This window comes from Lontra canadensis, unplaced genomic scaffold, assembly GCF_010015895.1.
Source record: "Lontra canadensis isolate GAN:19392208 unplaced genomic scaffold, GSC_riverotter_1.0 scaffold32, whole genome shotgun sequence".
Lineage (NCBI taxonomy): Eukaryota > Metazoa > Chordata > Mammalia > Carnivora > Mustelidae > Lontra > Lontra canadensis.
This window is the reverse complement of record NW_022631026.1, coordinates 16,053,609-16,077,582: the sequence shown is the minus strand read 5'-3', so window position 1 is coordinate 16,077,582 and position 23,974 is coordinate 16,053,609.

Below are 23,974 nucleotides of genomic sequence, written 5' to 3'. Positions count from 1 at the left end.
CACCGTGAGGGCTGCCCACCACACAGCTCTAATCCAGTCCTCTCCACATGTGAGTATTTTGGGAGAGAGAGGTGTCTTGTGTATGTGTATATGTTCCAAAGTGTCAAGCATTGTGTTAGGTGCTATATGGCAGAAGAAAAAGTAAAATACATGATTTTCCCTAAGGAGCTGGCTGCTTAGTTGGTATGACAAGATATAAAAATACACACACACACATATATATGAAAAGTTATATGGTGACGCACCACGAAAACCAGAGTTTAAGACAACAATAAGAGTATCATAAAACAGAAATTACTTATTCTTGTCCTCTAGCCATTTCCCAACATTATACTCAGGTATTCTAAGCTAAATTGATAAACGCAAAGGAACCAGCAACATCACTGCCCACATGGATTCAAATATGCTATTGGTGATTTTATTTATTTTTTGTTACAAATAACAAAAATAAATTTTCTGTGAATTCTATTTGTGGAAGTATCAAAATGTATTCCTTTTTAAATCCAGACTACTTGTAGGCCCTTTGGTATAGGAATCCATTATCCAGTTTTCGTTTCTACTAATAATCTTAGCAGTTCACCTATATTTGTGTACTTTCTTTTTTAATACCACACATGGTAAAAGTTGTAGAAACATCTAATAATAGTTTTCTATCCTTTTTTAAAAGTTCAATTTATTTTTTTTTTCAGTGTTCCAAGATTCATTGTTTATGCACCACACCCAGTGCTCCATGCAATATGTGCCCTCCTTAATACTCACCACCAGGCTGGCCCAACCCTCCCATTGCCCTCCCCTCCAAAACCCTCAGTTTGTTTCTCAGAGTCCACAGTCTTTCTTAAAATACTTTGCTTTTGGCAGATTTCCTAAGACTCTTGCTCTGTCTTTTACACTACTCATATATAAGGGACATGGTCACTGTCTATCTTATTTCTGTTCATTTCCTTCCACTCCTCTGCTCATTCCTCTTACTATTCCTTGCATGTAAACTCTTCCACCAAGCTTCAGTCCTGTTAATTCGAAGTAAATATGTAGAATAATATATTCAGATATTAGCTTTTCTGGTTGAAAAGCTCTAATGAAAAAGGAGTACCTGTGCCAAAGGAGAAATATTAAAGTTAGAAATGGAGGAGCAGCTCTGCCTATATGGCGGCCCCAATTTTGCTCAAAAAGATAGGATGTGAATAGGTACAGTTTTCAGGAGTCATCATTTATTTGCAGGCTAAGTAGCAAATGTATTATTTATTCATCCTCATGTGAAATTATTCTCTCTGACATGATTTTGAACATCCTGGGCAACATTAAGTCTGAATTCTCATCTGCTAAAACCCAGAATTCTGTGTGCATAGCCAATATCAGCTTGTCCCCAGAGCAGCAGATATGATAAATGATCTCCAGGGGAGAGATCTTTCTCATGACCATCCCATTCAAATCCCAGGGAATGGCCCAAGAAGACCAGTCAGATCCTGGAGCAAATGATGACACGTTTCCCTCACAATGCAGAAAAATTCTGATTCCCCTTGACCAAGATGCTACCTTAACAGATGATGTAGCTCACAGGAGAAGCCAATATGAGCTCTGACTCAACTTACAAAAAAGGGTTATCCATTTAAAGTTTTAGTACCTGAAAATCAGCCAGCATTAATGAAATGGTTAATTCAGCACCCTTTTATTTTTGGTTTAATGTGCTTTTCTAAAAAGTTGGTGTTCCCTTCATGAGATACATTTCAAAGTTTTAGCAAAGCCCAGCTTAAGCTGGGAGTTCATACCCAGCACCATGACTGTGTCTTTGGATTCCCTGAGCATAGGTGTGAGGCCTGTTTATGTGTTGTAAGACATGCTATCTCTGCTACAAGTGTTACATGCCATTAAGAGTATGTTTTCTCCACTCCTGTGGAGCAGCTAAGTACCCTTGACAGTTGAGGAATGTAGCACAGCTACTAATCCTGCTGGTCATTTATTCTACAAGGGCATTGTCTGCCCTCCCTACTTTCCGTAGTTTTCTCTTACCAGACTTTAACCTTGTGGGCTAGGAAGGCAAATACTTAGCCAAATTGTGAATTTTGATGATGCAGAGGAGGAGGTAGGGATGCAGGTATGTTCTTCACATGTGTATAAATATATTCTATTCATTAGGTTAACAAATATTCACTGAGTATGTAGTCTTTTCCATGCATTGTGCTAAAAAGCTCCATAAGTATCTCCAAAAGCTTGCAATCTATTAAAGAAATATGCAAGGGAACATAAACTCAACTATACCTACAGTCATTCCAGGTGTTTACCTACCCATAAGACCTCATTCTGCACCCATGCCATCACAATTACTCTTCCCTTTTACATCCTCTCATATCTCCTAAACTGTGATGCTCCAAATTAGATATAATATGCCTACAGATGGATGACAGATGTAAAACAAAATCTGTTTATTTAGATTCTATTATTCAAAGAAGAAGCATGTATTAAGGATTCAGTTGGCTTTGAGGGGAATAAAAAAGCAGCTCAAGTACTGCTGTTTAACTCCAGGTGTTCATCTGGTGATGGGGTTGACAGAACTTCCCATGAAACATGGGGCAAAAACTGCAGCATGGTGTTCTAGTAAAGGTACGCCCCATAGGAGGCCAGAAAAGATAGAACAAGGGTGTGTTGAACAGGCAGATGAGGTTGCATGGCAGATTCGGGAACTGGAGTGTTCCTTGAAGAAATCCGAAGGACAGAAGAGAGAACTTCAGTAGGCCACCGTATACTGGTATTTATTGTTGTTTAATGAGATACATATTGATGCTATTCCCCATAATCGCTCATATTCAACTCAAAATATGTTATATACAACATGGTATGAATACTCAGGACTTTAAAATGACAATTTTATCTTCTAAGTTGTAGCCCTTTCTCTCAGTATTTTTCAAGATGTTATAATTGGGCTAACAGGTGAGGCCACCAGGCATACTCAACATGGACACATTTTGTGATCTCTAAGGAAGTAACTTCTGTTAATTTACTAAGTAAATTAAGTATCTAAGTATCTTAGACTCTATGCTTTATCCAAGGCTATGGTAGGCACTGTTGGACATACAAGAGAGGAATACACAAGCCTAGAAGAATTAGGGAACCAAATGAGAGCCTTTGAGGTTGAGTTCAGCCCTGGCTCTTCAGTTACCAGTGTTATCAACTTGACAATCCTTTAAAACCTCTCAGGATGAGTTTTCTTATCTATAAAATAGGAACTATTGTATTGACCTCAACTTCCTGATAAGGTTACTAAAAACATAAGATATATCACAGATATAAAGGGTCTTATAATTATTAATGTGCTCTAAAAAATCTTTCAGATTTCAAAGCCTACTTCCATGACAGTTAAAAAAAAAAAAAAAGACATCTTCACTATCATTATGGATGAACTCTTCAGATGGAATACACACACACGTATTTTGTGTAATATATATATATATATATATATATACATACATACACATATACATAATATACATATATACATATGTGATACATAAATATATAATATACATATATTGTATGTATATATATTCAGTTTTATATATATTTATATACATATACACTTCTGTGTGTGTGTGTGTGTGTGTGTGTATGAATGAAACAACTGGGAAACAATTCTAAGTTTAAATTGAATCACTATGCCAAGGCAATGACAGTTTGTGGAATTGCTAACAGATCTGAAAATACAAGAATGAAATGTGTGAGGAGAATGATACCAGAATCCTTCCTGGCAGAGACACAAACCCAAGTGGGCCTTGAAAAAACTGAAGGAAGATGGTTTGTCCTCTAAGCTGGGAATACATCCTACTTGAACCTTGAATCAGTGGACTATTGATATGTGTTCTTAACACAGCTTCCCAATGCCTTCAAAAAGATCTATTTTCAACCTCCCTTTGGTCAGAGAAATCAGCAGCCATCTAGGAGGCATCTGTTTTATGTGTTCAAGATGGCTATATTCTTAGATAAACAGGAGGGAAAGAAGGCTTATTACAGAGTGATTTTATAAGGGCAGAGTCACCTCATTTACAGACTTAAGATTTAACTATCTGAGGTGAATTCATTATAACTCTATTCATTTAGAAACAAAATGCCACTTCTCATGACCCAATATAAATGAAGTGTAATTACTGAAAGTACATAAATGATAGAATGGAAAATTTTCTCCCACTCAGGCTCATGACAAGAAGCGATTTCACGTATCTAAATAACTGATAACTGTGAAGAAACACCTGAAAAGAGACGGAACACTTTGGACAGAAAGTCAACATTAAAGATCATGTTTAAAAATCAGTCTTTTGAGAGATCCTGGGCTTTTTGACAACTGTTAAAATCCTAATGTGAGTTTCACTCTCCCTCAGGAAATATTTAACACACACTGAAATTTAAAGAGCCAGAAACCTCAGGAATGTGACTGAAAACCCTGGCATGGCCCCTTGCCTTCTAAACCCAGGGCTTTCACCCTTTTAAACTGTCAATGTCTTCGTACAGTTCCTAGAGATTTTAATCCTCTGTGGTATAAAGATTATAAACAATCAATTCGCTGATTGTTTCAAATGAAAACATTCGTAAAATTCTTCATATGATAGTTAAATGAAGTCAAGTATACAGGAAACACCAAGTCTGTCCTTCAACTCATCCAGGTTTGGACGATTGAATGTTCAATTTTTAAGTATTACTAGAAAAATAAATATTCTGTCAAGCACTTCTCCCAGAGAAAATCTGCTTAAATAACTTCTTATTCTTAAAATGATGCCGATTTCTTCCAGAAAACTGTATGCACCACTCAATGATATATGATTAGAAATTATGAAGCCAATTTTCCAAAGGTGTTTCTTCATTTGCATCAGCAAAAAAAAAAAAGAGTACTTATAATTGTCCATGCAAATCAAGGACTTTTCATATGCAAATCATTATATGTGGATGTAATTATGCTGCTCCAATACACGGAATGAGATTTTAATCTGTTATACAAATAAGTGTGTAAATATGCATTTGTATTTTTAGTTTCACTAGAAAAAAAAATAGTGTCCATATGTGTTCCTATTGATAGGAACAGAAAAGAAAAGACCAGCAAGGGTCACCTATTATACTCTAGATAATGTTATTTTCACCAGCAGCATCCTGTAAACAGAATTCCCTCTCTCTTTTCACCCCCATGCCCCATTGCAAATCTTGTCCATTGAGCCAGACTTCATCTTCTATTATGAAATTCACTCTGTGGTGCCTACTTACCCTCACTTTGCATTTGGTTACCACTGAGTTTACCCATCCTCCAGCCTTCCAGAAAGTCTGAACTCTATTGGTTTTTGTTGTTGTTGTTGTTATTTTGGTTTGGTTTAATTTTTTTTTTTTTATTAAGTTCAACTAGCCAACATATAGTACAGCATTAGTTTTTGATGTAGTGTTCAATGATTCATTAGTTGCATAGAACACCCAGTGCTCATCAACTCTATTACTGTTTGAGTTGGCTTCCCAGGAGGAGTTTCAACCTCATATAAATCAGATATTCAGTTGATGTTGGGAAGAGGGTGTTCACTTACGCTAACAGAAGTTCAGTTCTGGCCAAACTGGAAAGCATACTGTATAAATATTTGCTCAAAGATGCCTCATCTGCCATATAGTCTCTGAGAAATCACAGTGACCCCAGGAGGAATAGTTTTTAAATGGATAATCTTTTGTTCTAAAAATCCAGCCATTCAGCCAACACAAAACTATATTCTTATATATCAGAATAAACTAACAACTTGCTTTTGGGAACATTTTTCTCTACACAATGAAGCAGTACAAAGAGATCTGTTTACTGGAGAGGATGCTCGTCCTAATTGACAAGGTGGCTCATTTCAGTTTGACCCAGAGAGGATATTTCACTGGATGGGTAAATTATATAGTGTTGTGAAACCAGGAACATGTCTCGTGCCTTCCCCCATTCCCCCAGTGGACAGTGAAACCTAATGACTGGAATAGATTTGCCTCATTTGACTACAAGATCATATCCTATTTTATATAAAATTTGAAAAAGAGAAAGATTTACAAGTAACAGCTAGTGATCTTCTTACTGGAAAACTTGATGATATAAGCTATGACAAAATTTTCAATCTATAAGTGTAGCTCATGGTCTGAATAATTATATTTATCTTGGTTTCAGGAGCAAGAAGGAGCTGAGATGATGTGACCTAGATGAAAGATATTAAAATTACTAGAACATTTCAATGGTTTAATGGGGAAAGCAAGACAGAATCCTGAAATAGCAGACATCATTAGAGCAAGTCACAGCGTAAGAAGAGAAAAATGGTTAATTTTCTTAAGTTGCTAAGAACACTAACTTGTCCATCGGTTACATAAGAGATACTGGGGTTTCCTGGAACCGTCTGGGAGAAGTGAAAGGAAGGATTGGTGAATGTACAACTGTTTGTGTAATTGTTACTGAAACACTATTCTTACCTCCTTACTGTTGTAGCCTAGAGTACGTAAATTGCGGTGATGACAATATTGACAACTTCTACTCAATCGGTACAATTAAACCTTCCAAAGTACTTCCATGGATGAAGCAACATTATGAATTTTGCTGAAACTTAAAATGGTCATTGGACATTCAGATCTGGTCCTACTTCAATCCAATTTAACCAAAGGACAAAGGACAAAGTGTTGTAATTGGTTATTGCTGGATTTCATGAAACTCAGTAAGTGTAAGAATTCATAATAAATATTGGGGAAAAACAGCAAAAAAAAAAACATTCAAAAATTTTACTGAACTCAGAACTTTCATTGTTGCATATTATCCCTGTGGCAATAGCACTGTGTATGATCTCATTAATCTGTGCTGGAAGCTATGGAGCCCAGCATGGGTAAGGAGAGGGTTAGAATAGAATAAAAAATCAGATGGTAAATAAAATGCATGCATTTGTCCTTTCAGAGGGGCATACTGGATAAACACAAATACAATGCTGAATAGATATCATTCTGCTTAGAAATGTGCATTTTTTATCACAGTGAGGGACATTTGTATTATGGTATCTTACAGGTGATATAGACAAAATAGGAGAATTCTGGTTTCTCGATTGTGTGATATACTTGTTCTCCCTGGAAACAGGGAGAACCATCAGCTCCACTTTACTAATTTAAGATGGGGAAGTAATATAATTGTGAAAATAGAGAGCAAAGCCTAATCCCCGGCGTGCAACTATAGAATCCTCCCCTCTTTTTAAAGACCGCTCTGGCGATATAATTTATTATCCATTCTTGTCATTTAAGTAGATGCCTTCAGGTAATTTCCCAAGATTGTTCTTAATGGAACCATATGAGTATCAGTCAAAAATATCACAAAATCCAATGTTAATCCCTTGTCTGATACAAGTTAAAAGAGAGTTTGATCTTGCATGCTGACAGCCAGCCCACAGCCTTGCATTGTGCTCTCCCTCTGATTTCCATCACAGAAAATTTTATCTCTCAGAAGAGCCTGAAGTATAATCACATTGTAATACAACAGGGGTTGTGTGTGCTTGTAAGCAAATATTTCTTTTTGGGGAAAAAAATCTCCCTTGGTTTTATACCCTACTGGGACTGGCAGGCCCACCAGCTCCTGCCATTCAGCACAAATACATCTTAGCATCAACCAGTTAATAGATACCGACACATGAAATGCATTGCCTTGATGGATCTGTATTTATATCTAGCTTGTTTCAAGTTCAATTTGCAAGGGAGCTTTATCTTAGGTGCTATCAAATATGCTACTTACCCTGCCATTTCCACCTGACAGCCCCTGAGGGTACAGATCTCATTTCAGTGAAACCCACAGCTGCCTTCCCCACTTGCATATGCCTTCTGGGCTATCTTATTATCCTGCCTATACAATGCTATTCCCTGTTCCCTTCCCTCATTTCCCTGGCCAGCCTTATTTATCTTCAGTGCTCTGCTCAGCTCAAAGGTCACCTCCTCTACCAAGTCTGACTCTTGTCCTTGCAGACTCACTGTGCAGTGGACCACATACTCTCTCCAAGCATTGCCTTGGACACATTTCAAAAAGAATACCTGTGACAAATTTTTGCCTTTATTTGTGACCTTATCTCTCTAATTAGGATTTAAGATTTCTGAAGGCATGACTGGGTTACATCCATGTTTGTATTCCTAATGTAAAGTAGTATGACAGCATATAAATGCTCAACATACATCTGCATGGAATCTTTACAGAAATGAGGTATTTTTACTTATATCAAAATTTATCAAAAGAAAATAAAGACTTTTAAACTAAAGTCTATTCACATTAACTATTCTTTTGTATCTTTCTTGTCTGCATTGTTGGTAGTGTCTCCATTTTTTTTTTTATATTTGTTTTCAAGGTCTTTCAAAATCCTTAATTGGTTCCAAGTAACATAGTCAACTTTGCAGAGCAATATGGTGAACTCTGGAACAATAGAAAAAGTTCCAGTAATAAGGCTTCTTATAAAAGTAATTAATTGCTTATCAAAAAAGTACAATTCATCAATCCCTATCACTCCAAGTATCTGAGCATTATTGTGAACCAAGTATGAGTAGGCACATCATTGCATTTCCCCTCCTCTTCCTTTTGTACATTGATTAAGTTAGCAAACAACTGAGAGCCTACTATGTATCATATACCAAGCTAGGCATTAGAGATTCAAAAACAAACAAACAAAACAAACAAAAACAACTGGTAATGGAGAGTCCCTGTCCTAAAAGAGTTCATTGTCTAAAAAAGGAGTTTATTGATGCAATAACTTATTATGATACATAAGATAAGAGTTGTGATGAAGTTAAACATTAAAACCAAAGGGCAAGGAACACAGGGTTGGGAGGGGGGCTTCTACCTATAATCCTCTATAGAGCTCCTAGAACGATACCTGTGTGAATAACAGCAACTATTTCCTTGGGCTCTTACATTTACTTTTCAGTTGACACTGAAAGACTTCTAATACTGAATAAAATCCTAATGGACCTCTCCAAATGATAAAATAAACAGGAATCCCCTATTCTATTGGATACCAAGGCATTTTCTACATTTTATTTAACTCCATGAAGTTTCTTACCCCATGTTACTTTAGATGACGTAGATACTACCGCATTATTTGCACTGGTTGTCAGATTGGATTGATTATGAGTCCAGATACCCTTACTCCATTTAATTTTACTGTCAGAAGTTCAGCAAAATGTTTAATGATCAACCATAACATAAATAACCATATGTCCAATATTTGTCTTAGGAAGCCTAGCAATAGAATGTTACCAGTGTACCAGTAGCATCCAACGCTATAAAGCTGATTACTATCTCAAACAACTTGGTGGTGATTCTTGGAGGTAAGCTCCACCATTTGATTTTTCAGAGATAACACAAATATGGAAGGAACTTACTAAGTACACTTATCCTAGGGAAAAAAGACAAATGCAGCAGTCAATAGAGATATATGTAAGAGTGTGAGCATGTGTACATATGTGTGTGTGTGTGTCTGTGTGTGTGTCTGTGTGAATGGGTTTAAGTACAGAAGGAGACATTTGGAGTCTAATACCAGAGGTTTGAAGAGTTTGGAAAGAAAGCAGAATCATGCCATATGGCAGTATAAATGAAGTGACAGTGCTTGGATTTTATGTTCTCTCTAAAGCTGGAGATATGGTAAGGATAACTATGGTTAAATGGCTGTGCAGACAAGTTTAGTGACAGCCTCTGAAACTGGGAACTCAGCTTCTATTCCATGCTTTCTTACAAAACTTAAGCATTTTTGTTTTGGGGAAAAAAATCTATAAAATTTAAACTGTCTTTATGGGTATGCTTAACCCAAGTGTAACCATTTCATTTTATCTGTTTGACCCTTTATGAGACCAATTATTTATTTCAGTATTCTTTCTTATACAGAGATATAACATAAGCACATTAAAATGGTCTGGCTAGATTTGAAATCCTGGCATGAAATAAGGAATTTGCGTATTCCATAAACATTCTGAATTAGGAATCCTTCTCCAAACAACAACTACTACTGGAAGCTAAAGTCAGAATGGAAATGCTATTTTTTAGACAGGTGTCACTCAAATGGTGACATATGTTATTTCTGACTCTGATCCCCATCACAAGAATAGCTAAAACCATTTAAGAATAGGCACTAGTAATAGAATCCTAGAACATACGGGTAAGCCTAAAGTACCCTTCTGCACTACAGACCAATACAGCCTGCTTTAGAAGGTAAGGGAAGCAGCTACACATTGGCCACACTGTTTTCACCAGGCCAGGACAGCACCATGTAGAGAGGTCTCCCCTGAGCCTGTGGCTTCTCCAGTAGGGAAAGAGAAACCGGGGAACAACATCTCCCACAGAGCATTTGTGGATTGCTTTGTTGGAGCCCCTACTTTGATCTCACACCAGGAGGATTTCAGGAAAATCTGTGACATTCAACCCCTGGGAATTTAACTGTGACAGAGAAGTGGGGAGGGGCTTGCAACAGCTAGCAGGGATCTTGGGACACTGAGTTTATATCTGCAGTGCCCAAGTAGTAATCCCCACCAACTACTGCTTTAGCTCATCAGCAGAGTAAAGTTGGGGGAGGCCCCAAATCACTATTAATTAGGGACATGCAAATTAAAACCACAATAAGATATCACCATATGGCTATCAAAATGGCCATCATCAAAAAGATAAGAGATAACAAATTCAGGTGTGGATGTGAAGAAAAGAGAAGCCTTGTACACCATTGGTGGGACTGTAAATTGGTATAGGCACTATAGAAAACAGTATGGAGGATAGTCAAAAAATTAAAAATAGAACTACCATAGGATCTAACAATTCCACTTCTGGGAATTTATCCAAAGGAAATGAAAACATTTAACTCAAGAAATAACTGTATTCCAAGCCAACTGTATTCCAATAGCCAAGCCATGGAAACAACCTAATGTCCATCAATGTATAAATTGCCAAAGAAGTTCTGGGGTGTATGTTTGTGAGTGTAATATAAATCAGAAAGACAAATACTATATGATCTCACTTATAATGGAATCTAAAACAAAAAGAAGAAAACAAACAAAAAAAAAAAAATCATAGAAAAATAGATCAGACTTGTGGTTACCATAAGCAGAAGGTGGGGGCAGAGGGGAATTATAGGAAAGCAGTCAAAAGGAACAAATTTACAAGTTGTGAAATAAGTAAGTGCTAGGGATGTAATGTACAACATGACGACTAATAACTAACACTGTTATATGATACATAGTAAAGTCGTTAATAAATTCTAAGAGTTCTCATCATAAGAATCTTTTTTTTTTCTTTTTTTTCCTTTTATTGTATTTCTATGACAACATAGATGTTAACTGAACTTATTGTGGTAATTGTTTCACAATATAAGTAAATAAAACTGTCATGCTCTATGCCTTAAACTTATACAGTAATATATGTTATTTATTCTCAATAAAACTGGAAAAAATGAAAATGTTGTCTAAATCATTAACCACAATTTCCTTACTTTGAACAACAGCTGGAGTCTGTCTTAGCAATGTGAGGTCTACAGATGTGTATAGAAACTGTCAGAAATTGGCATGTATATACAACTTTTTCCTCTTTATCTCTAGGGACTGTCAGTCTTGTTAGTTAATCATTCTGAGTTGAACCAATTATCTCCAGATTGTGTTTCTTGTACACTCTTAATAAAAAACACAACAAAGCCATCAACTTATACTTGGGATTCCCTGAACCGCATGAGATGACAGTCCTTTCCTCATTCCCTTACTCAACTTATTAATTCAACAAAATTTAAGACTCACTATGAGCCAGGAACTGTGTTAGGCACTAAGAAAACAAAAATGTATGTAAGTTTTACATGATGGAGTGAGGAGGTCAGCAAGTCTTTCCCTAGTAACCAAATATAAAGCAACACAAAAGTGTCAAAGTAATTTTAGCATTCTGGAAATGGACCAAAAGCATAGAAAAAAGCAAGTATGTATTTATAAAAACTATTAAATTACAAATAGGAACAGTAAGAGTCTGTGACGTTCTTGCCTAGAACTGCTTCTGGTTTCCCAGTGTGATGGTTCCACCAGGGCAGAGCAGGCCATGAAAACCAGCAGTCTCTATGCCACTGCAAGGGGTATATGGGATCACTTGATCTGAAGTGTTGCTATGGACTCACAAATTAGCTTGTGTTGTTAACAGGGATTTCTAGAAGATCAGGTGGCTATATGAGACTTGATAACTTCTCTACATACCCTGGAAAGACCCAAAGCTTTGTACATGTGTAGTATAGTCTAGAGTGGGTAGAAACCAGTGACATATCCCTAGCTGATGGAACCGAACTGTGTTCCCAAGGAAGACATGAAAGTAACTATCAGAAAATTAAAGCAGGAGAGAGTTTAATTAGTCTACAGTATGAATGTGGTTCCCAGATCTGTCTCTGAAGATGCAGTTCAAAAATTAAGAATCCAGGCTTAAAACTTAGAACAGAACAAATAAATCTGATCAGAGACATCAATGGCTACACACTGTAGGGAAGGAGCTTACAAATTTAACCAGGCAAATTATGTTTATCAACATATAAGCAAACAAAAATAACAATCCTATTCTGTTGCTCACATTGCTCTAACCTGGGCCATTGACAACCATTCAGATTGGCTCCTTTTCACATGTCACATTCTTTGGGGCTTTTTTTTTTAAGCTCTTTCTTACTTTCTGGCACTATAAGAGGGTTCAGGCTCATCTCATATTTCTCCACTCCAGCCCAAGAATTAGCCATTTCTCCAAAATGCCTTGGTTCTTTTCCTTGAAGAATGATATTCAGAAACCAACATCTAGGAGCATGGTAAACTAGATGTCACTTCTTCTAGGCCTAAAAAAGTTTGGAAATGTGTATATGAATATAAACTCAGTTGTATACACATATCTATTTATCTATAGATATGTATCTATATCCATCTATCTATCTATCTATCTATCCTGATAGGTATCCTGATAGATTTATTTCTCTCCAATATTGTAGGGTCCATCCTAGACTTCTCTCTTTGATTATTTATAATTTCTTTCACCTATAGTGAGAAACTGGGCTTTAATTATCTATAATATATTTACTAACATTGTAAAGTAGTTTTATAATTATAAACCCATACCCTTGTGAAAAATAAATTAACCAACTAGAATACAGTATTTATGTATAGTACTTTAGCTGTAATAATATACAGTTAAAACACTGTTTTCCAAAGTTCCTTAGGTCAGGATCTTTTGTCCTCACCACTTCAATAAGATTATCTCACACATTCATAACAGATTAATTTGTCACTGTCTACATTCTATCAGATTCCCCCAACTGGAGGAATGGACCAGAACCTGCAGTTTATTCAATACAGCAACTAAAATATTCAATATTCAATAAAATATTATGATATTTCTAAAGAAAGAGAAAGTGGAAATCATACTCAAGAAGAACAAAATTTTTCAATAAAAAATTTATATGGATGTCCCTATGTAGCCAACAAAGATTTTCAAGAAACTAGGATAAATTTGTTCAAGAAACAACAGGAAATCACATTTAAGAACTAAAGGAGGGGCACCTGGGTGACTCAGTTGGTTAAATCCTGGCCTTCAGCTCAGGTTGTGATCCCAGGGTCCTGGGATTGAGCCCCATATCGGGCTCTCTGCTGAGCAGAGTCTGCTTCCCTCCCTCTCTCTGCCTGCCTCTGCCTCCTTGTGATCTCTGTTTGTCAGATAAATAAATAAATAAATAAATAATCTTTTAAAAAGAAGCCAACTTTTGATTTCACCTCAGGTCATGAATTTCAGGATCCTGGGATCAATCTCTATGTTGGGCTCCATGCTCAGTGGGGAGTCTGTTTCAGGATTTTCTCTCTCCCTCTAACCCATCCCCACTCACTTGCTTTCTCTCTCTCTCTCTTTAAAATAAATAAATAAATCTTTAAAGAAGAGATACAGAAAAGTAGTAGGACAATAAATCAACAAATAGGAGATCTCAACAACAAAAAAACATTGAAAAAAAAAAGAAAATTCTGGAGTTGAATGAATCAATACTTGAAATGTAAAATTCATTAGAGAAGCATAATACTATAGTTGATATGGTGAAAGAATCAGTAAGCCTAACTATTGATCAATAGAAATTATCCAATCTAAAGAAAAGAGTGAAAAAAAGAAATATAAACAGAATCTCAGAGATATATGGAACAATAAAAAACATACCAACAGATGTGTAATGGGAGTCACAGAAAGAACACAGGGAGAGATAGGGTTAAAAAAATTGATACACAAGTGACAAAAAATGTCCTCAATGTGATGAAAATCATTAGTCTACAAATCTGGGAAGCTCAACAAAACTCAAGGGTAAACATAAAGTCACAGCTAGACATGCCAAAGTCAACTTACTAAAAGATAGAGAGAAATCTTGAAAGCAGTAGAAGAAAAACAATTCATCATATACAGAAGAACAATGAAAGGATAAATATCTGACTTCTCTTAAATAATGGAGTCTAGAAGTATTGAAATGGGAAAAATATATCAAGCAAACATCATATATTCAGCAAAATTACTTTCTAATATGAAACTGAAGCAAAAGGTATTCACAAATATGCAAAGACTAAGAAAATCCATTCTTAGCAGACTTAAATTACCTAAAATACAAAAGGAAATCTTTTAAATTGAAAAGAATGACACCAGAGAGTACCATAAATCCAAAAGAAAAAAACGAAGATCACTGGAAATGGGAAATGCTTTGGTAAGTGAAAATGACTCTATAAATATATATTTTATCTTTTTTTTTTTTCAAAATTTAAAGGATGTAATATTGAATAAAGCAAAAATATATCATTGTTTTTGGGCTTATAATACATATTTATATATAATAATATTAGCATAAAGGAGAGATGAAAGGAGATATATTGGAGCAAAGATTCTGAATTTTGCTGCAATTAAGTTAGTGCTATTTTGAGGTAAATTGGGATATGTTAAGATACATATTGTAATTCTGAGAGCCACTGCTAAAAAAACAACTAAAAATAAATGTTTAAAAAGTTAACACAGAAATTAAAATGGCACTTCCAAAATATTGACTTAAAAATGACAGTAAAGGCAGAAAAGGGGGACAAAAAAGGACAAATGATGAATAGCAAAATGGTAGAGGTACCAAATTATATTAACAAGTTGTAGTAATCAAAACAGTAGGCTAACATAAAAATTGACACAAGATCAATGTAACAGAAGAGAAAACACAGAAATAAGCACACAATTATATGGTCAGTTTATTTTTGACAAAGGAGGAAAGAATATCCAATGGGAAAAATAGTCTTTTCAACTAATGGTGTTGGGAAAACTGGACAGCCGCTTTCTTATACCATACACACAAATTTAAAATAGATTAAAAGACTCAAATGTGAGACCTGAAGCTATAAAAATCCTAGAGATAACACAGGCAATAATCTATTTGACAGCCATCATAGCAACATTTGTCCAGTTAAGCCTCCCGTGGCAAGTAAATAAAAGCAAACATAACCATTGAGACAACACCAAAATTAAAAAAACAAAAAACAAAAAAATACCTTCTACACAGCAAAGGAAACAACAAAACTAAAAGGCAACCTATGGAATGGGAGAAGATATTTGCAAATGACCTATCTGATAAAGGGTTAGTATCTAAAATATATGAAGAACTGAGGGGCGCCTGGGTGGCTCAGTGGGTTAAAGTCTCTGTTTTCGGCTCAGGTCATGATCCCAGTGTCCTGGGATCGAGCCCCACATCGGGCTCTCTGCTCCGCAGGGAGCCTGCTTCCTCCTCTCTCTCTCTGCCTGCCTCTCTCTGCCTACTTGTGATCTCTGTCTGTCAAATAAATAAATAAAATCTTTAAAAAAATAAAATAAAATAAAATAAAATAAAATAAAATAAAATATATGAAGAACTGATACAATTCAACACCCAAAAAACAGATAATCCAATTTAAAAATGGGCAGGAGAGAGTGAAAAACAGAGAGCAAGAAATTAAAAAAAATAGATTCCTAATTATAGAGAACTAATCGTTACCAAAGGTAAAGTGCAGGGGTGGATGGTGGGAGAGAGGGGTTAAATAGGTGATGGGGATTAAGGAATATACTTGTCATCATGAGTACCTAGTGATGTATTATGGAATCACTGAATCATTTACTGTACACCTGAAACTAATATAACATTATATGTTAACTAATCAGAATTAAATTAAGACCTTTAGAAAATAAAAAAACAGGCAGAAGAACAGACATTTCTCCAAAGAAGATATACAGATGGCCAACAGATGCATGAAAATACGTGCAGCATCATTCATCATCAGGGAAATGCAAATCAAAACCACAATGACTCATCATCTCACACATGTCAGAATAGCTAAAATTAAAAACACAAGAAACAAGTGTTGGTGAAGATGTGAGAAAAAGGAACCCTTGTATACCGTTGATGGGAATGCAAACAGTGCAACCACTATGGAAAACAGTATGGAAGTTTCCTAAAAAGTTAAAAATAGAACTATCTTACAATTCAGGAATCACACTAGTGGGTATTTACTCCCAAAAATACAAAAATACTAATTCAAAGGGATACATGGACCCCTACACTTATTGCAGCTTTATTTATAATAGTCAAATTATGGAAGTAGCCCAGCTACTCATTGATAGATGAATGGATAAAGAAGAATGATGAATGGATAAAGGAGATACACACACACACACCACACACACACACACACACACACACAATGGAATATTATTCAGCATAATAAAGAGTGAAATCTTGCCATTTTCAAGAACATAGATGAAGCTAGAGAGTATAATGCTAAGTGAAATAAGTCAGTCAGAGAAAGACAAATACCATATGATTTCATTCATATTTGGAATTTAAGAAACAAAATAAACAATAAACAAGCAGAGGGTGGGGGAGAGAGAGAGAGAATTAGAGACAAACGAAGAAACAGACTCATCTGTAGAGAACAAAATTATGGTTACCAGAGCAGAGGTGGGAAAGAGTGGGGGGGATAGGTAAAAGTGGTGATAAGGTTTAAAGAGTACAGTTATCTTTATGAGTATTGAGTAATGTATAGAATTGTTGAATCACTATATTGCATATTAACTCTACTGGAATTAAAATAAAAAAAATGGTAGAGGTAATATGAAACATATCAGTAATTATATTAAAGGTGAATAGTATACACAATCCCATCCAATTGGCATAGATTATCAGACTATGTAAAAAAGCAAACTCTACTAAATGTTGTCTACAAAAGATACACAGTAGATTCAAAAATATAAATACATAAAATAAAATGTATAATATGCAAACAAAAACATACAAACAATGAACAAAAGGAAAGTGAGTACCTATATTCATATCATACAAAATCAACCTTATGACAGGAACTTGTACTAGAGACAAAGACAGACATTACAGAAGAATAAAAACATCATCAAGGATATATAAAAATTATAAATACATGCACACCTAACAATATAGCCCCCAAATATACAATATACAAAGCTGATAGAATTAAAAGTAGAAACACATAATTAAATAATAACAAGAATTTCAATGGCCTATTTATAAATATTCATAGAAAAACTAGGAAGAGATCAGCAAAGATATAAAGACTAGAATAATACTATCAAAAAAATTTTCTAGCCAACATCAATAGAACACTTCAACCAAAGTCTGCAGAAAGTACACTCTTTTCAAGCACACATGAAAGAGATTCTAGGATAGACAACTTGGTAAGTCATAAAACAATTCTCAAAAGTTTAAAAGGTTGAAAGTATGTAAAGTATCATCTCTGACCACATAAAATTAAATTGGAAATCCTCAACAGAAACAGATCTGAGACAATGCCAACACACGGACATTAAATAACACTTCAACCCCTGGTTCAAAGGAGAAATCATAAAACAGTTTGAAACTATGAAAACACATCAGATCAAAATTTCTGAGACACAGCTAACATCTTGGAGGGTCTGAACTTTAAATGTCTGTATCAGAAAAGAAAAAAAAAAAGTTCTCAAATCACTCACCTAAGCTTCCACCTTAGCAAGTTATAAAAAGAGTAAACCAAATTCAAAGCAAGAAGAAGTAAGGAAATAATAAATATGAGAGTAAATCAACGAAGCTAAAAAAAAAAAAAAAAAAAAAGAGAGAAAAAAGAAAAACCCAGAAATGCAATAGAGAAAATAAACAAAACCAAAAGACAATTCTTCTAAAAGAATTTTTAAAAATGATAAACCCTTAGCTAACCTAAGAAAATAAAAGAAACAAATTACCAAAAGCAGTATTGAAAAAGGGAATCAGTAAACAGGGAATTTATAGGGAATCTATAAAAATTAAGAGATTTATAAAGAAATATTAGTTTAAATGAATGCCAAGAGATTAGACAAGTCAGAGTATATGCACAAATTCCTAGAAAGATATGCACTACCAAAATTCACTCAGAAAAGAAGAAATAGAATCTGAATAGATCTATAACATGTAAGGAAACTGAATTAATTAAAAATAATTTCTCAGGGAGAATTTTAAGCACAAGTGGTTTCACGGATGAATTATACCCAACATTTAAAGAGAAATAATACCATTTCTTAATGAACTCTTTCAGAAAATAGAGTACTTCCCAAGTCACTCTATAAGACCAGTATTATTGTGCAAAAAAATTGATAAAGAAATCAAGAAAGAATACTATAGACCAGTAACAAAAGTGAAGAGATATATGTCTTTAACAAAATATTAGCACACTGAATGCAGCAACATATAGTGATTATACATCATGACCAAATAGAATTTATAACAGGAATTCATAGTTTGTGAAATATCTGAAAATCAATTATTGTAATGTACCATATTAATGAAAGAAAGGCAAAATCCTCTTGATAATCCCAACAGATGCAAAGAGTTTGTGAAAGAAATTCAACACAATTTCATAATAAAATTTCACTACAAATTAGGGATAGGATATTCCATAACAAAAACACACACGCAAAAGCAAAAACAAAACCAAAAAAAGAAAGAACCTACTGATACCAAACTTAGTCATGAAAAGACTGAGTGCTTTTTCCCAAAGATGAGGAAACAGGCAAATATACTCTGCTTTGTTGTCTCCATATTTAACATTGCACTGGTGACTTCAGTCAACACATTAAGGCAAGAAGGTGAAAGTGGAAGGGGAAGAGGAGGAAGAGGATGGAGGAGGACAGAAATTATTTACTATTCATTATTACTTATTTTTGAAGAAATAAAACTATCTTTATTTGCAGATGCATAATCCTATATGTAGAGAATCCTAAGAAATATCCCTTTTCCCCAAAACAATATACTAGGATGAATAAATGAATTTAACAAGATCACAAACTGCAAGATTAATACCTAAAATCAACTGAATTCTATATACCAGTAATGAGAAATCAGAAAATAAAATCAAGAAAACAATTCTACTCAGAATAGCATAGAAAAGAATAATATACATTGGAATAAATTTAACACAAGATGCCCAAGACCTCTATACTGAAGCTATAAAATACTGGCATAATAAATAAAATATAAATAAATGAGGACACATGCCATGTTTGAGAATTGAAATATTTTTCCCCAAATTGATGCAGTTTTTCCCCAAAGTGATCTGTAGACTTAATGAAATCCTTGTTAAAATTCCTGCAACTTTTTTTTTTTTTTGTAGAAAAAAGCAAGCTAAATTTAAAATGCAAAGACCTAGAATAGCCAAAACACTTGCAAAAGAAGAACAAATTTGGAGGGCTTAAAGTACCAGATTTCATAATTTATGATAAAGCAACAGTGAAGGAGACAATGGGTATTGGCATAAGGATAAGCAAATAGATCAATACAACTGAACTCAGAGTCCAGAAATAAATCCTTATGTTTACAATTTTTTTTCTTAACAAAGGCAATGCAATTACACTTTAAACAAATGGTAGTGGTATAATTAGATATTTGCATGCAAAAGGAATAATTTAAAATCTTAACAAAAATTCACTCAGAAATCAATCATTGACCTAAATGTAAGAGCTAAAACTATTAAAATTCTTCAAACAGAACATAGGAATAAAGTGTTAAGACTTCAGTTTAGGCAAAGAGTTATTAGATATAAAACCAGTTATAAAATATAAATTATAAAACAGATTATACCTCTTTAAAATGGAAAATATTTACCACTTCAAAAGAGTCCATGAAGAAAATGAAAAGATAAGGCAAAGACTGGGAGAAAATACTTGGAAAACATATCTGGTAAAGGACTCCATTCATTATATATTATGTAACATGTGTATAATATACAATTTAAAACAGAATAATATGGTATAACATAATACTGTATGACAACTCAAAAACAAGAAAAGTGTCCTAAAATTGAAAACAACTAATACATACCAAAGAACACATGCAAAGGGCTAGGAAACATATGCAAAGTTGTTACACATGATTAAGCATTAGGAAATGAGATTAAACCTACAATGCAATTCCATTGCATACTTACAAGAATGGATAATTTAAAAAGTGTGACCATACTATTTTGGGAAGGAAACTGGATTCCTTGCCCACTCTTGGTAGAAATGTAAAATGGCATAGCCAAATTGGATATCAGTTTGACAATTTCTTAAAGTGAGACATAAATTTACTTATGTGACCCCAAAATTCCACTCTTTGTAATCTAGCACAGAGAAATGAAAATGTGCTCATATAATGATTTTCACACAAATGTTCATAGAAGCATTCCTTCAATAAAATGAAGGAATGAAATATTGATACATGCTACAACATGTATGAATCTTAAAAACATTACACTAAATGAAAAAAGCTAGACACTGGCTGGGTCTACATATTGTAGGATTTCATTTCTATGAGATGTCTTAAAAAGATAATTTTATAAAGAAAAACAAAGCTGGAGGCATCATAATTCCAGACTTCAAGTTATATTACAAAGCTATTGTAATCAATAGCATGATACTGGCATAGAAAGAGACACATAGAACAATGTAAAGAATAGAAAACACAGAAATTAACCCACAGTTGTATGGTCAATTAATTCTCAACAACACAGGAAAGAATATCCAATGTGAAAAAGAGAGTCTTTTCAACAAATGGCATTGGGAAAACTGTAGAGCAACATGCCAACGAATGAAATTAGACCACTTTCTTACACCACAGACAAAAATAAATTCAAAATGGATTAAAGACCCAAATGTGAGACCAACCTGAAATCACAAAATCCTAAAAGAAAACACAGGCAGTAACATCCTTGACATTAGCTGTAGTGATGTCTTTCTAGATATGTCTCCTGAGGCAAAGGAAACAAAAGCAAAATAAACTGTTGGGACTAAATCAAAATAAAAAGCTCTACACAGTGAAGGAAACAAGCAATAAGACCAAAGACAACCTATGGAATGGGAGAAGATATATGCAAATGACATATCTGATAAAGAGTCAGTTTCCAAAATATATAAAGAACTTATAAATCTCAACACCCAAACAACAAATTATCCAATTAAAAAAATGGTCAGAAGATATGCACAGACATTTTTCCCAAACAAGACATACAGATGGCCAACAGATACATGAAAAGATGTTCAACATCACTCATCTTCAGGGAAATGCAAATCCAAACTACAATGAGATATTAACTCATACCTGTCAGAACAGCTAAAATCAAAAACACAAGAAACAACAGGTATTGGTGGGGATGTGGAGAAAGGGTAACTCTCTTGCACTGTTGGTGGGAATGCAAACTGGTACAGCTACTCTGGAGAACAGTATGGCATACCTGCAAAAAGATAAAAATAGAACTACCCTAGGATCCAGTAATCTCACTACTGGGTATTTACCCAAAGAATACAAAGATATTAATTCAAAGGGATACAGGCACCCTGAAGTTTATCATTATCTATAATAGCCAAACTATGGAAACAGCCCAAGTGTCCATCGATTGCTGGATAAAGAAGTGATTTATCAGTCAGAGAAAGACAAACACCATAGGATTTCACTCCTATGTGGAATTTAAGAAATGAAACAGGTGAGCAGAGGGAAAAGGAAGAGGAAACAAACAAACAAGAAACAGACTCTTACCTATAGAGTACAGACTGATGGTTACTAAAAGGGAGGTGAGGTGGGTGAGGGGATGGATGAAAAAGGTAATGGGTCTGAAGGAGGGCACTTGGTCTGATGAGCACCAGTGTGCTGTTTGGAAGGGTAGAATCAACACACTGTACACTTGAAACTAATATTACATTGTTTGTTAATGAGCTGGAATTTAAAAAAAATTTTAAAATAAAGTAGAATTTTTAAAAAGGGTAACTTTATAGAGACAGAAAGCAAATCAATGGTTGCCTCAGTCAGGGATACTCTTTACAGTAAATGACTGCAAAAGAGCTCAAAGGAGATTTTTAGTGATGAAAAGTTCTGCAACTGGATTAAGGTGACAGTTGCATAACTCTATAAATTTAAAAAAAATCAGTGATTTGTATACTTACAAAAAATGAGTAAGAAGCAGTTTCTGTCCTAAAACCCACCAGTGACCCATTTTGATGGATGCAGAATAGGGTAGCTAGACATGGTCTTGCGCAAAGGCAAAGAGCTGGATTTTTAAAAGATCAGTACCACTGGAAGTTAAGCCAATATTGAAAATGACAAATTAACAGATGCAAATCCAGTCAGTACTACTTGAAGCCATGCAAATAAGAGTTTTGTAGATGACCCACAATATCGAAATGGCATGTTATTTTGTTCTGAAAGAATGTAGAGAAATAAGAGATAGCTACATTTTGAAGTAAGGTTAGCTTACTTCAACATCATCAAGAACCTGATTGGATGGCAAGGATTGTGGACTTTCCAAAGATTAGGAAGTGACAAAGTTCAGCCTCCTTCACAAGTCCTGCTAAGTACTTACTACTTACGGACTTGACACCTCTGAATACCGGTCTCCTCTCAGTGAAATAGGGGCATAATATGAAAACATATATAAGCTGTACAGTAGGCACTGAGGACATGTTTCATGTTAAGTATGTCTTTTAAATAAATGGGAAGTGGAGGAGATACATGCTTGGGGTTTTAATATTTGTGGGTTCTTTAGGGAGTTGCCTCTGAATCTAGCTTCATTAAGAGACTTGAAAAAAGTAACAGATGTTCTTTGAATAGAAACCTGCTGAGATAAGCCATCCAAAGGGTCCAACCAGGTAAATGAAATGAGTCATTATTGAAATCATTTCTTAACTGTGGAGTTTCACTGTTTCTTTCCAAAATGGAGCTTTGTTTCTGAAAAGAAATGCACCGGAATGTCAAGAAGCTATTCTGCTTGAAGCCACAAAGCTGTCTTTGCTTTCTGGAAGTTCCTGAGAGTCAGAGCTCCCAGGCTGGGAATCAGAACAATAGATAAGAATTGCAGTAGGCATAAGAGAAGTAAAAGATCCTAAGCAAGGGAGAGGGAGAAATGCCTGGGAATTCATTCAAGGCACAACGTAAAATCCTGAGGAGACACTGGAGCTCAACTAAATCCAACTGAACAAATATTTCTTTCGAAGCTTAAGTTGGGCCTAAAACTATTTCAAGGATCTAAAGAGAGTTTAAAACAAAAATATGGCCCTTGCCTTTAAGAAGCTCACAAATTTGTAGGAGAGATGGATGTTAATAAATAATTACCTGGGTGAGAAATGCAACAATGGGAGGGAAAGAACAATCACTTCTGCTTAAGGCACACAATTTTCACAAATTCCAGCAATTGAAAAAGCTTTTTATACTTCAAGGAAAAGTCTCAAAACCTTGCAATATGACAACACCTAAGAGCTGATTTAGCAATGCAGTTTCCAGGAAAAATTTCCTTTTGTGCTTTTAGTCAGGACTTGGGGGCTGAAAGTGCTAGAAATACAAAACCAAATTAGTTTCAACAAATAGAAAAACTTTGAGAAAGGTGAGGATCGTATGGGGCCTTGGAGATGACCAGATGAACTCTGCAGTATCAGAATTTCTCTCCACCTCCCCTTCTC